The sequence below is a fragment of the Sorex araneus genome, chromosome X (assembly GCF_027595985.1).
Source record: "Sorex araneus isolate mSorAra2 chromosome X, mSorAra2.pri, whole genome shotgun sequence".
NCBI lineage: Eukaryota > Metazoa > Chordata > Mammalia > Eulipotyphla > Soricidae > Sorex > Sorex araneus.
Window position 1 is genome coordinate 86,113,317 of NC_073313.1, and position 13,195 is coordinate 86,126,511.

The following is a 13,195-nucleotide window of genomic DNA, read 5'->3' on the forward strand; positions in this document are numbered from 1 at the left end:
CTGCTCTCAGCATCAATATGTTCTCCTTATATAAGAACTAGAAACCAGCAACTTTATTCTCCGTGCCAGGAACCTTTTATGAAGTCAAACCTCAGTGAAGCTGAGAAGAGTCGTAAGGAAGAGAAACCCTAGGAATGCAAGAAAACTATCTCCAAGGAGGTCCATCTAGGTGAGTAAAGGCCCAAAGAGAGCCTCAGTACATTCTCACTTCCAAATTGCTTCCAATCTTGGGGAAGCCCGTGTTACAGGTCTGAGCCTTACTCAGAATTTCACCTGCACAACAGACAAGTTTGCAAGTTGTGTGACAGAAGTCTTGACCTGGGACAGGCTGCAAGCCTTATCTCCCAGTAGTGTTGGAAGCATGGCTCCTTTCAGAATATGCTGTTCTCAGCATCAATATGTTCTCCGCATATAAGAACTAAAACCCAGCAACTTTATTCTCCGTGCCAGGATCCTCCTATGAAGTCAGACCTCAGTGAAGCTGAGAAGTGTCGTAAAGAAGAGAAACCCTGGGAATGCAAGAAAACTATCTCCAAGCTGGGCAAGCCAGGTCAGGTAAGGCCCAAACAGAGCCCCAGAAGTTTCTCACTCCTTGCTGCCTTGTCTCTGGGAGGACAAAATTGTTTGAGGACTGAGACTGATTCAGAAATTATCTTGCTGAAAAATTCAAGTTTGCAAGATTCTGTGACAGAAATCTTGACCTGGGATAGGCTTCCAGCCTTATCCCCGAAAACTGTCGGAAGCATGGCCACTTAAGAATTTGCACTTTTCAGCATAAATTCATATAAAACCTTGATTCCTGCACCTTTATTTTCTATTCCAGGATCCTCTTCTGAAGTCAAACCTCAGTGAAGCTGAGAAAACTCGCAAAGAAGATGAACCCGAGGAATGCAAGAAAACTATCTCCAAGGTGGGCCAGCCATGTCAGGAAAACCCCAAAAAGAGCCTCAGAACATTCTCACTTCCAAATTGCTTCCGATCTTGGGGACGCCCTTGTTACAGCTGTGAGCCTTACTCAGAATTTCACCTGCAGAACACACAAGTTTGCAAGTTTTGTGACAGAAATCTTGACCTGGTAAAAAAATAATAATAAAAATAAATAAATAAAATTTTAAAAAAAGTAAAAAAGGGCTGGAGCAATAGCACAGCGGGTAGGGCGTTTGCCTTGCACTCGGCCGACCCGAGTTCGAATCCCAGCATGCCATATGGTCCCCTGAGCACTGCCAAGGGTGATTCCTGAGTGCAGAGCCAGGAGTACCACCTGTGCATTGCCAGGTGTGACTCAAAAAAGAAAAAAAAAGAAATCTTGACCTGGGACAGGCTGCAAGCCTTATCTCCCAGTAGTGTTGGAAGCATGGCTTCTTTCAGAATATGCTGTTCTCAGCATCAATATGTTCTCCGCATATAAGAACTAGAACCCTGCAACTTTATTCTCCGTGCCAGGATCCTCCTATGAAGTCAGACCTCAGTGAAGCTGAGAAGTGTCGTAAAGAAGAGAAACCCTGGGAATGCAAGAAAACTATCTCCAAGCTAGACATGCCAGGTCAGGAAAGGCCCAAACAGAGCCCCAGAAGTTTCTCACTCCTTGCTGCCTTGTCCCGGGGTGGACAAAATTGTTTGAGGACTGAGACTGATTCAGAAATTATCTTGCTGAAAAATTCAAGTTTGCAAGATTCTGTGACAGAAATCTTGACCTGGGATAGGCTTCCAGCCTTATCTCCCAAAACTGTCGGAAGCATGGCCTCTTTCAGAATTTGCACTTTTCAGCAAAAATTCATATACAACCTTGATTCCTGCAACTTTGTGTTCTATTCCAGGATCCTCTTCTGCAGTCAAACCTCAGTGAAGCTGAGAAAACTCGCAAAGAAGATAAACCGGAGGAATGCAAGAAAACTATCTCTAAGGTGGGCCAGCCAGGTCAGGAAAGGCCCAAAAAGAGCCTCACAACATTCTCACTTCCAAATTGCTTCCGATCCTGGGGACGCCCTTATTACAGTTCTGAGCCTTACTCAGAATTTCACCTGCAGAACACACAAGTTTGCAAGTTTTGTGACAGAAATCTTGACCTGGGACAGGCTGCAAGCCTTATCTCCCAGAAGTGTTGGAAGCATAGCCTCTTTCAGAATATGATGTTCTCAGCATTAATTCATATAAGAACTAGAAACCAGCAACTTTACTGTCCGTGCCAGGATCCTCCTATGAAGTCACACCTCAGTGAAGCTGAGAAGTGTCGTAAGAAAGAGAAATCTGAGGAATGCAAGAAAACTATCTCCAAGGAGGGCAAGCCACGTCAGGAAAGGCCCAAACAGAGCCCCAGAAGTTTCTCACTCCTTGCTGCCTTGTCTCTGGGTGGACAAAATTGTTTGAGGACTGAGACTGATTCAGAAATTATCTTGCTGAAAAATTCAAGTTTGCAAGATTCTGTGACAGAAATCTTGACCTGGGATAGGCTTGCAGCCTTATCTCCCAAAACTGTCGGAAGCATGGCCTCTTTCAGAATTTGCACTTTTCAGCATAAATTCATATAAAACCTTGATTCCTGCAACTTTATGTTCTATTCCAGGATCCTCTTCTGAAGTCAAACCTCAGTGAAGCTGAGAAAACTCGCAAAGAAGATGAACCTGAGCAATGCAAGAAAACTATCTCCAAGGTGGGCTAGCCAGCCTAGGAAGGTCCCAAACAGAGCCCCAGAAGGTTCTCACTCCTTTACTGCCTTGTCTCTGCGTGGACTCATTTGTTTGAGGACTGAGCCAGACTCAGAAATTAACTTGCTGAACATTCAACTTTGCAACTTTCTGTGAAAGAAATCTTGACCTTGCATAGGCTACCTGCCTTACCTCCCAGTACTTACGGAAGCATGGCTCTTTCAGAATAGCCAATTTTCTCCTAAAATTCATTTAATACCTTGAACCCTCCTATTTTGTCTATGCCCGGATTCTCTTCTGAAATTAAATATCAGTGAAGCTGAGAAGAATCGCGAAGAAAAGTCAAACTAGAAACGGAAGTAAACTATCTCCATCGTGGTCCAGCCAGCCCAGGAAAGGCCCAAACAGAGCCCCAAAAGTTTCTCACTCCCAAACTGCCCCCTATCTGGTGGACATCATTGTTTAAGGACTGAGCCTTACTCAGAATTTAACTTGCAGAACACACAAGTTTGCAAGTTTTGTAACAGAAATCTTGACCTGGGACAGGCTGCAAGCCTTATCTCCCAGTAGTGTTGGAAGCATGGCTCCTTTCAGAATATGCTGTTCTCAGCATCAATATGTTCTCCGCATATAAGAACTAGAAACCAACAACTTTATTGTCGGTGCCAGGATCCTCCTATGAAGTCAAACCTCAGTGAAGCTGAGAAGTGTCGTAAAAAAGAGAAACCAAGGGAATGCAAGAAATCTATCTCCAACGTGGGCCAGCCATGTCAGGAAAGGCCCAAAAAGAGCCTCAGAACATTCTCACTTCCAAATTGCTTCCGATGTCTGTGACTCCCTTGTTACAGGTCTGAGCCTTACTCAGAATTTCACCTGCAGATCACACAAGTTTGCAAGTTTTGTGACAGAAATCTTGACCTGGGACAGGCTGCAAGCCTTATCTCTCAGTAGTGTTGGAAGCATGACTTCATTCAGAATATGCTGTTTTCAGCATCAATATGTTCTCCTCATATAAGAACTAGAAATCAGCAACTTTATTGTCCGTGCCAGGATCCTCCTATGAAGTCAAACCTCAGTGAAGCTGAGAAGAGTCGTAAGGAAGAGAAACCCTAGGAATGCAAGAAAACTATCTCCAAGGAGGTCCAGCCAGGTCAGGAAAGGCCCAAAGAGAGCCTCAGAACATTCTCAATTCCAAATTGCTTCCGATCTTGGGGAAGCCCTTGTTACAGGTCTGAGCCTTACTCAGAATTTCACCTGCACAACAGACAAGTTTGCAAGTTGTGTGACAGAAATCTTGACCTGGGACAGGCTGCAAGCCTTTATCTCCCAGTAGTGTTGGAAGCAAGGCTTCTTTCAGAATGTACTGTTTTCAGCATCAATATGTTCTCCGCATATAAGAACTAGAACCCTGCAACTTTATTGTCCGTGCCAGGATCCTCCTATGAAGTCAGACCTCAGTGAAGCTGAGAAGTGTCGTAAAGAAGAGAAACCCTGGGAATGCAAGAAAACTATCTCCAAGCTGGGCAAGCCAGGTCAGGAAAGGCCCAAACAGAGCCCCAGAAGTTTCTCACTCCTTGCTGCCTTGTCCCGGGGTGGACAAAATTGTTTGAGGACTGAGACTGATTCAGAAATTATCTTGCTGAAAAATTCAAGTTTGCAAGATTCTGTGACAGAAATCTTGACCTGGGAAACGCTTCCAGCCTTATCTCCCAAAGCTGTCGGAAGCATGGCCTCTTTCAGAATTTGCACTTTTCAGCATAAATTCATATAAAACCTTGATTCCTGCAACTTTATGTTCTATTCCAGGATCCTCTTCTGCAGTCAAACCTCAGTGAAGCTGAGAAAACTCGCAAAGAAGATGTACCCGAGGAATGCAAGAAAACTATCTCCAAGGTGGGCTAGCCAGCCTAGGAAAGGCCGAAACAGAGCCCCAGAAGTTTCTCACTCCTTTACAGCCTTGTCTCTGCGTGGACTCATTTGTTTGAGGACTGAGCCAGACTCAGAAATTAACTTGCTGAACATTCAACTTTTGCAAGTTTCTGTGAAAGAAATCTTGACCTTGCATAGGCTACCTGCCTTTCCTCCCAGTACTGACGGAAGCATGGCTCTTTCAGAATAGCCAATTTTCTCCTAAAATTCATTTAATACCTTGAACCCTCCTACTTTGTCTATGCCCGGATTCTCCTCTGAAATTAAATATCAGTGAAGCTGAGAAGAATCGCGAAGAAAAGTCAAACTAGAAACGGAAGAAAACTATCTCCAACGTGGGCCAGCCAGCCCAGGAAAGACCCAAACAGAGCCCCAGAATTTTCTCACTCCGAAACTGCCCCCTATATGCTGGACACCATTGTTTAAGGACTGAGCCTTACTCAGAATTCAACTTGCAGAACACACAAGTTTGCAAGTTTTGTGACAGAAATCTTGACCTGGGACAGGCTGCAAGCCTTATCTCCCAGTAGTGTTGGAAGCATGGCTTCTTTCAGAATATGCTGTTCTCAGCATCAATATGTTCTCCGCATATAAGAACTAGAAACCAGCAACTTTATTGTCCGTGCCAGGATCCTCAAATGAAGTCAAACCTCAGTGAAGCTGAGAAGTGTCGTAAAAAAGAGAAACCAAGGGAATTCAAGAAAACTATCTCGAAGGAGGTCCAGCCAGGTCAGGAAAGGCCCAAAAAGACCCTCAAACATTCTCACTTCCAAATTGCTTCCGACCTTGGGGACGTCCTTGTTACAGGTCTGAGCCTTACTCGGAATTTCACCTGCACAACAGAAAAGTTTACAAGTTTTGTGACAGAAAACTTGACCTGGGACAGGTTGCAAGCCTTATCTCCCAGTAGTGTTGGAAGCATGGCTTCTTTCAGAATATGCTGTTCTCAACATCAGTTCATATAAGAACTAGAAACCAGCAACTTTATTGTCCATGCCAGGATCCTCCTATGAATTCAGACCTTAGTGAAGCTGAGAAGTGTCATAAGGAAGAGAAACCCAGGGAATGCAAGAAAACTATCTCCAAGCTGGGCAAGGCAGGTCAGGAAAGGTCCAAAAAGAGCCTCAGAACATTCTCACTTCCAAATTGCTTACGATCTTCTGGAAGCCATTGTTTTAGGTCCGAGCCTTACTCAGAATTTAACTTGCAGAACAAACAAGTTTGCAAGTTTTGTGACAGAAATCTTGACCTTGGACAGGCTTCAAGCCTTATCTCCCAGTAGTGTTGGAAACGTGGCTTCTTTCAGAATATGCAGTTCTCAGCATCAATTCATATACTACCTAAAAGCCTGCAACTTTCTTGTCCATGCCAAGATTCTCCTAAGAAGTCAAAACTCAGTGAAGCTAAGAAGACTCCCAAAGAAGTGAAACCCTAGGAAATCAAGAAAATTATCTCCAAGGTGGGTAACAAGGCCTGCAAAGGCCAAAAGAGAGCTCCAGAAGTTTCTCATTCCTTTAATGCCTTGTGTCTCTGTGAGGACAGAGCCAGACTCAGAAATTAACTTGCTGAACATTCAACTTTGCAAGTTTCTGTGAAAGAAATCTTGACCTTGCATAGGCTACCTGCCTTACCTCCCAGTACTGACGGAAGCATGGCTCTTTCAGAATAGCCAATTTTCTTCTAAAATTCATTTAATACCTTGAACCCTCCTACTTTGTCTATGCCAGCATTCTCCTCTGAAGTTAAATATTAGTGAAGCTTAGAAGAATCTCAAAGAAGAGAAAGCCTAGGAACGGAAGATAACTATCTCCAAAGTGGGTCAGCCAGCCAAGGAAAGGCCCACACAGAGCCCCAGAAGTTTCTTACACCCTCGCTCCCTTGTCTCTGGTTGGACCCCATTGCTTGAGGACATCCTTATTCAGAAATTAACTTGCTGAACATTCAATTCTACAATTTTATGTGACAGGAGTCTTGATCTGGGATAGTCTACCTGTCCTTACCTCCCAGTACTATGGGAAGCATGGCCTTTTTCAGAATATAGAGGTTTTAGCTTAAATTCATATAACACCTTGAATCCTGATGCATTGTTGTCTATGCCAGGATCCTCCTCTGAAATCATACCTCACTGAACCTGAGAAGATTCGCAAAGAAGAGAAACCTTATGAATGTAAGAAAACTATCTCCAAGTTGGGCAAGCCCGCCCAGGAAAGGCCCAAACAGAGCCCCAGAAGTTTCTCATTCCCACAATGCCTTTCCTCTCGGTGGACCCCATTGTTTCCAGACTGAGTCTTACTCAGAATTTAACTTGCAGAACATACAAGTTTGCAAGTTTCTCTGAAAGAAATCTTGAACTTGTACAGGCTTATAGCCTTAACTCCCAGTAGTGTTTGAAGAACAGCCTCTTTCAGAATATGTATTTTCAGCATAAATTCATATAATACCTTGAACTTTGCTACTTTATTGTCTATGCCTGGATCCTTCTCTGAAGTCAAACATCAGTGAAGCTGAGAAGATGCGCAAGGAATCGAAACCTATGAATGCAAGAAAACTATCTCCAAGGTTTGCAAGCCAGCCCAGGAAAGGCCCAAACAGATCCCAGTAGTTCCTCACTCCGACACTGCCTCGTCTCTCAGTGGACCCCACTGCTTGAGGATGGAGCTTTCTTCAGAAATTAACTTGCTGAACATTGAAGTTTGCAAGTTTCTGTGACAGAAATCTTGACCTGGGATAAGCTACCTGCCTTAATTACCAGTATTTATGGAACCATAGCTTCTCTCAGAATAGCCAGTTTTCACCTATAATTCATGTAATACCTTGAACCCTGCTACTATTTCTATACCAGTATACTTCTCTGAAATCACACCTCAATGAACTTGAGAAGATTCGCAAGGAAGGGAAATCCTAGGAATCAAAGAAAACTATCTCCAATGTGGGCAAGCCAGCCCAGGAAAGTCCCAGTCTCAGAAGTTTATCACTCCCACACTGCGTTATGTCCAGGTGGATTCCATTATTTCTGGACTGAGCCTTCTATAGAATTTAACTTGCTTAGCATACAGGTTTGCAAGTTTCTATGACAGAAATCTTGACTTGGGATAGGTTACCTGCCGCACCTCCCAGTTCTTATGGAAGCATGGCTTCTTTCAGAATAGTTTTCACCTAAAATTCAAGTAACACCTTGAACCCTGCAACTCTGTCTATGCCAGGATCCTCCTCTGATCTCACACCTCAATGAACCTGGTAACAATCGCAAAGAAGAGAAACCCTAGCAACGCAAGAAAACTTTCTCAAGGTAGGCAAGCCAGCCCAGGAAAGGCCCAAGCAGAGCCCCAGAAATTTCTAACTCCCTCAATGCCTTGTCTCTGGGTGGACCCCATTGTTTCAGGACTGTGTCTTACTCAAATATTAACTTGCTGACAATTCATGTTTGCAAGTTTTTGTGATAGAAATCTTGACCTGGGATAGGTTACCTGCCCTTATCTCCAGTCCTTTTGGATGTCTGGCTGTCACACCCAGGATCCACCCCCTGTGCCATTTAAGCTCATCTATCACTCTTGCTCCAGAGACTCAAAATCATCAAAGAGATCAACCAGCTGCCCAAAATTCTTCTATCACCCATGCATGGCTGGGACATCAAGGGCACCTGGAGTGGAGCATGCCAGCCCAGGGACCACCCAAACTGAGCCCTGGCAGCTGCTCTCTTCCCAACTGCAAAAATCGCAGTCATGCATCTGGTCAGACTCCACAGTCTCAGAACTGAGCCTCACCCAGAAATTAACCTGCTGGAAGTTCAGGTGTAAAGGTCTTTGTAACTAAAATCTACAGACTTTCTCAGTATTGGGATGATCTACTTTGTAAATCACTGTCACTGTCACTGTCATCCCGTTACTCATCGATTTACTCGAGCGGGTACTAGTAATGTCTCCATTTTGGGACTTGTTGTTACTGTTTTTGGCATATGGGATATACCAAGGGTAGCTTGTCAGGCTGCCATGTGAGCAAGACAATTTCGGTAGCTTGCCGGGTTCTCCAAGAAGGAATTGAACTTAGTTTGGCCGCATGCAACGCAAATGCCCTACCCGCTGTGCTAACATTCTAGCCCAGACAAATTCACAGAAATGGAAAATAGATTTGTGAATTTGGAAGAGCAATGAAGGCATGAGGAGCAATAGCTTAATCGGTATAGGTTTCATTAAGGGATAATTAAAATATTTTGGAGCTAGATAGATGTGGTGCTTTCACAACAATGTGAATTTACCAAATGTTACTAGATTGTTCCCATCAAAATGGTTAATTCTCAGGGATTGGTAAGAGTAAACAAGTAAGGTGTGTGCCTTGCGTGCAGCCGACCTGAGTTTGGTTCCCAGCAAAGTGTATGTTCCCCCAAACCTGCCAGGAGTGATTCCTGAGTACAAAACCAGAAGTACACCCTGAGCAGAGCCAGATATGGCTTAAAATACAAAACAAGAAAAGGAAATTCTGTGATGCAACAAAACCACTCCTGGGCATTTCTCTGACATAAAAAGCACTAGACAGATATTTAACCCCCTGTTATATCATAGCAGATTCATGAGAGTTAAAACATAAGAATTGACCTAAATCCACATATGACTGGCTAAAGAAGCAAAGTATATTGGCTCTGGAATACTATTCTGCCATTTTAAAAGATGAAATGTCATTCTAGACAAACTGGAATAGACCATGAGCTAAGTATGGAAGTGACAGACAATCATCACTATTTAATCATTTGGAGTATGCATTACTAAAGAAAGTAAACCACAAAAAATAACAAAATTGGCATCCTCTTTAAACCTGTGTATCCCTTAAACATGTATCTTGCTTGCTTCTTTGTATGTTCTTTACTTGTCTTTTTCTACTCTGGAGAAGACTGTGTTCTCTCTTGAACACACATTTCTTCCTTTCTCTCCCCTCATATCTTTTCAAGTTTTAATTAAAACTAATTCGCTTCAGGGTCAGGACAATATAGTACAGTAAGTGGAGCATTTGCCTTGCACAGGGCCAACCCGCATGCTATCTCAGCTTCCCATATAGTCCCCCAAGCACACCGAGGAATAATTACTGAGTGCAGAGCTAGCAGCAACCTCTGAGCTTCACTGGGTCTGACAAAAAAACACATATTTTAAATTTGAAAAAATAACAAAACTTTCTTGCTTCACGAAAAAAAGGAAAAAGGAAAGAAAAATAACAAACTTCCTAGACTCAAGGAAAACAATGGTGACTATCAGAGGGAAAGAGTAGGTAGTGGAAGGAACCAGCAGGGGTCTTTTTGGTGGTGGGATGGCAGTGGAATTTTGGTGGTGGATGTTGTTACAATTATATACATATAATGGTATGAAGCTAACAGCAGAACCTTCACAATATTTCAAACCAATTTTAAGTCAGTTTTGAAAAACTAATTTTTTTTAACGAGGTGAATTTTGTTTTGTGAATTTCTCAATAAAAATAAACTGCAAGGGAAATATGTGGAAATGTATCGACCAACAAAATGGTTCAGAAAAAAAAAACATCTCAGTATAAACAGAACAGACTAACAGATTCATTACTATATCTATACCATGCTACTTAAGTCACACTTCAGTCACCCTTTTCTATGGTTTTGTCTGCCAACTGGAAAGGTCATCCAACACAGATTAAAATACTAGAACTGTCTAATATTTTCCCATTTCTTAAACATTTCTCATCCAACTTGGAGGGGGTTATAGGTTCATGGATCTGTATATATGAACCCAATTAGCACATATGATCTGATTAGTACCAAATATAATCCCAAGGCAACAAACTGTGCTTAAAAATTAAGGACATCAGGAGATAAGAGATAGCAAAGCAGGTCAGGCATGTGAATTGCACATAGCCAACCCGGGTTCAATACCCGTGGCAACAAATATGGTCCCTCAAGCACTGCCAAGAGTAATTCTTGAGTGCAGATTTAAGAGTAACCCCTGAGCATCTCCAGTTATTACCTGACCCCCACACCCACCAAAAAAAGAGTAAGAACATCAGACTTATAAAGTATATCTCTCTCAAGGATTGATACACAAAGGACTAAAATAATTTAACTTCAAAAGATTTTGCATATCAAAATAGAAAAATAATTGGTTTTGCTTTTGAAAAACTGCTTTTTATAACAGTTCAAATCTGGGGCCAAAGAGACAGTTCGGTGGACAAGGTGTTTGTCCTACAGGCAACGAAGTTAGGTCCCCTGAACCCCAGGTCCTGAGCCCTGCCAGGACTGACCCATGAGCTGAGCTAGAAGTCATGAGTACCTCCTGGTGTGACCCAAGACACACACACAAGAACAAACCCCATGTCCAATTCTACCAAGAAACAACTGTCAGCTGCAGTCTCAGTGATGCCTGTAGTCTCTGGAAGTGGGGGTTCCCCAGTCCCAGGAGTGCCAGGATCTTAGATACCTGTGAGATTTATCATTGCTCCTACTCCTACTCCTACAACCATGCCATTCAGAATGCTCGATGTTCCGGCCAATGTGAGTATCTGAGCTTCGATCTCTATCCCTATCACTGTTCTTTTCTTCCCTTTCCTCCCTCCTACTTAAGGACCTGTGTTCGTGTTTGGGCTTCTCCTTCTTTGGATCCTCATCTTGGGCCTCTGCTCCAGAGTGGTAGGTTGTCCTGACCTCAGGGGAGCTGTGGTACTGCTTCAGCCCCTCCCTGGACTCTGACTTCAGAACCTTTTCAGAATTCCTGCTGTTGGACTTTTTATAGTCAGGAGAACTGTTTTCCTTTAGCATCTTGCTTCTGGGTGATGAAGAGGAGACTGGTGGTTCTGGCCGTATCTTCTGCTTGTCTTTCTTCATTTTCTTTTTATCCTTTGTGTCTGGAGATAAAAAAGGAGAGGAGCAACAAATAGGAAATGAAAAAAAATAAACAACTCCCCCCAGAAGTTTCTTTATTTTCTGAATACACTACATCAAATGCAGAACCAGGAGTAAGCCTGAGCACCATCAGGTGTGACTCCACTGCCCAAAAGATAATTTGAATTTGGGCTGGTGGTGCTTGGAGGACCATATTGGATTAAGAGATCAAACCTCAGTTGGCTATGTATAAATCAGACACCATACCCACTCGCTGTACTACTATTACCCAGTCCAGTAATTTGAATTTGAATAGTACATTAGTATTCATGGTAAGACAGTAAAAAGAGCAAAGTTTATAAGATGAAGAGTAAAAATATCCCAATTTTCATCCTTCAATTTAACAACAGTGAGCTTTGAAAATGTCTTAGAAGATTTTTGCGAAAGTGTGTATGCCCATCAGTATATTGTTTAAATTTACTTTTTTCTAGGGGAGTCTAGATGAAATAAAATGAGTATCGGGACTGCAGCAACAGCATGGCAGGTAGGGCGTTTGCCTTGCACGCAGCTGACCCGGGTTCAATTCCCAGTATCCCATATGGTCCCCTGAGCACCGCCAGGAGAAATTACTGAGTGCAAAGCCAGGAGATACCCCTGTCTATTGCCAGATGTGATCCAAAAAGAAAAAAAATGAGTATCTATATTTTTATCTTGACATAAACTTAATAATCCTAAGCTACCGAGAGTATCACAACCGCACGGCAGAGCCTGGCAAGCTACCCATGGTGAATTAGATATGCCAAAAACAGTAGCAAATAAGTCTCACAATGAGAGAAGTTACTGGTGCCCGCTCGAACAAATCAATGAGCAATAGGATGACAGTGACAGTGACACTATTTCTTAAGAGTTCTGGTTATATGAATATCTTCTAGGGGCTGGAGCGATAGAACAGCGGGTGGGGCGTTTGCCTTGCACACGGCCAACCCGGGTTTGAATCCTAGCATCCCATATGGTCCCCTGAGCACCGCCAGGGTAATTCCTGAGTGTATGAGCCAGGAGTAACCCCTGTGCATCGCCGGGTGTGACCCAAAAACCAAAATAAAAAAAGAATAAATTTACCTTTCTATGGTTAAATAAACAGCTTTATTTATCAAAAAACAATTGAAACCAACTAGAATCTTTGTTGGTAGTAACACTTTACCTTTTTTGTGTGTGTGTGGGTTTGTCATCTTCAGAGTCCTCAGCTGAACTGTTTGAAGGCGTGTGAGCCCCAAAGCCCTTCTCCTGAAACAATCTGGTCACATCATCCAATTCATCTGAGTCCTTAGGAGCCTGATAGACACATAGTTCACTTGGATAGATCATCCTTTGATCTAAGACAGAAAGCCAACGCATCAGCAAAGATAGCCCTACTACCAAACTACATGACCCACACCAACTTCCTGCTAACTCTATCTTTGGGGAAATCTCCAACACTGTTTGCCCAGCTGGTGTGCTTGAGCACTTTTTTCCCAGATAGCAATTTTCTCTGCTCTCAGAGCAACCATATGGGGCCTGAGGACTACTGGAGCCCCTGAGGCAAGTGCACTAACATCATCAGTCAGTTTACCTCTGTGTGCCATATAAATGTCTTTGTGCTCTATTTGTGTCATGACATGAAAAAAAAGGCTGGGAAATTTTCTAAGTAGCTCATACTGATACTTTTGCTGTGAAACACAAACTCTGGGCAAACAACAAGAAATTAATCATTTACTTCAAACAAAAAAATTTCAGTTTTCAGGCATAGACTTAA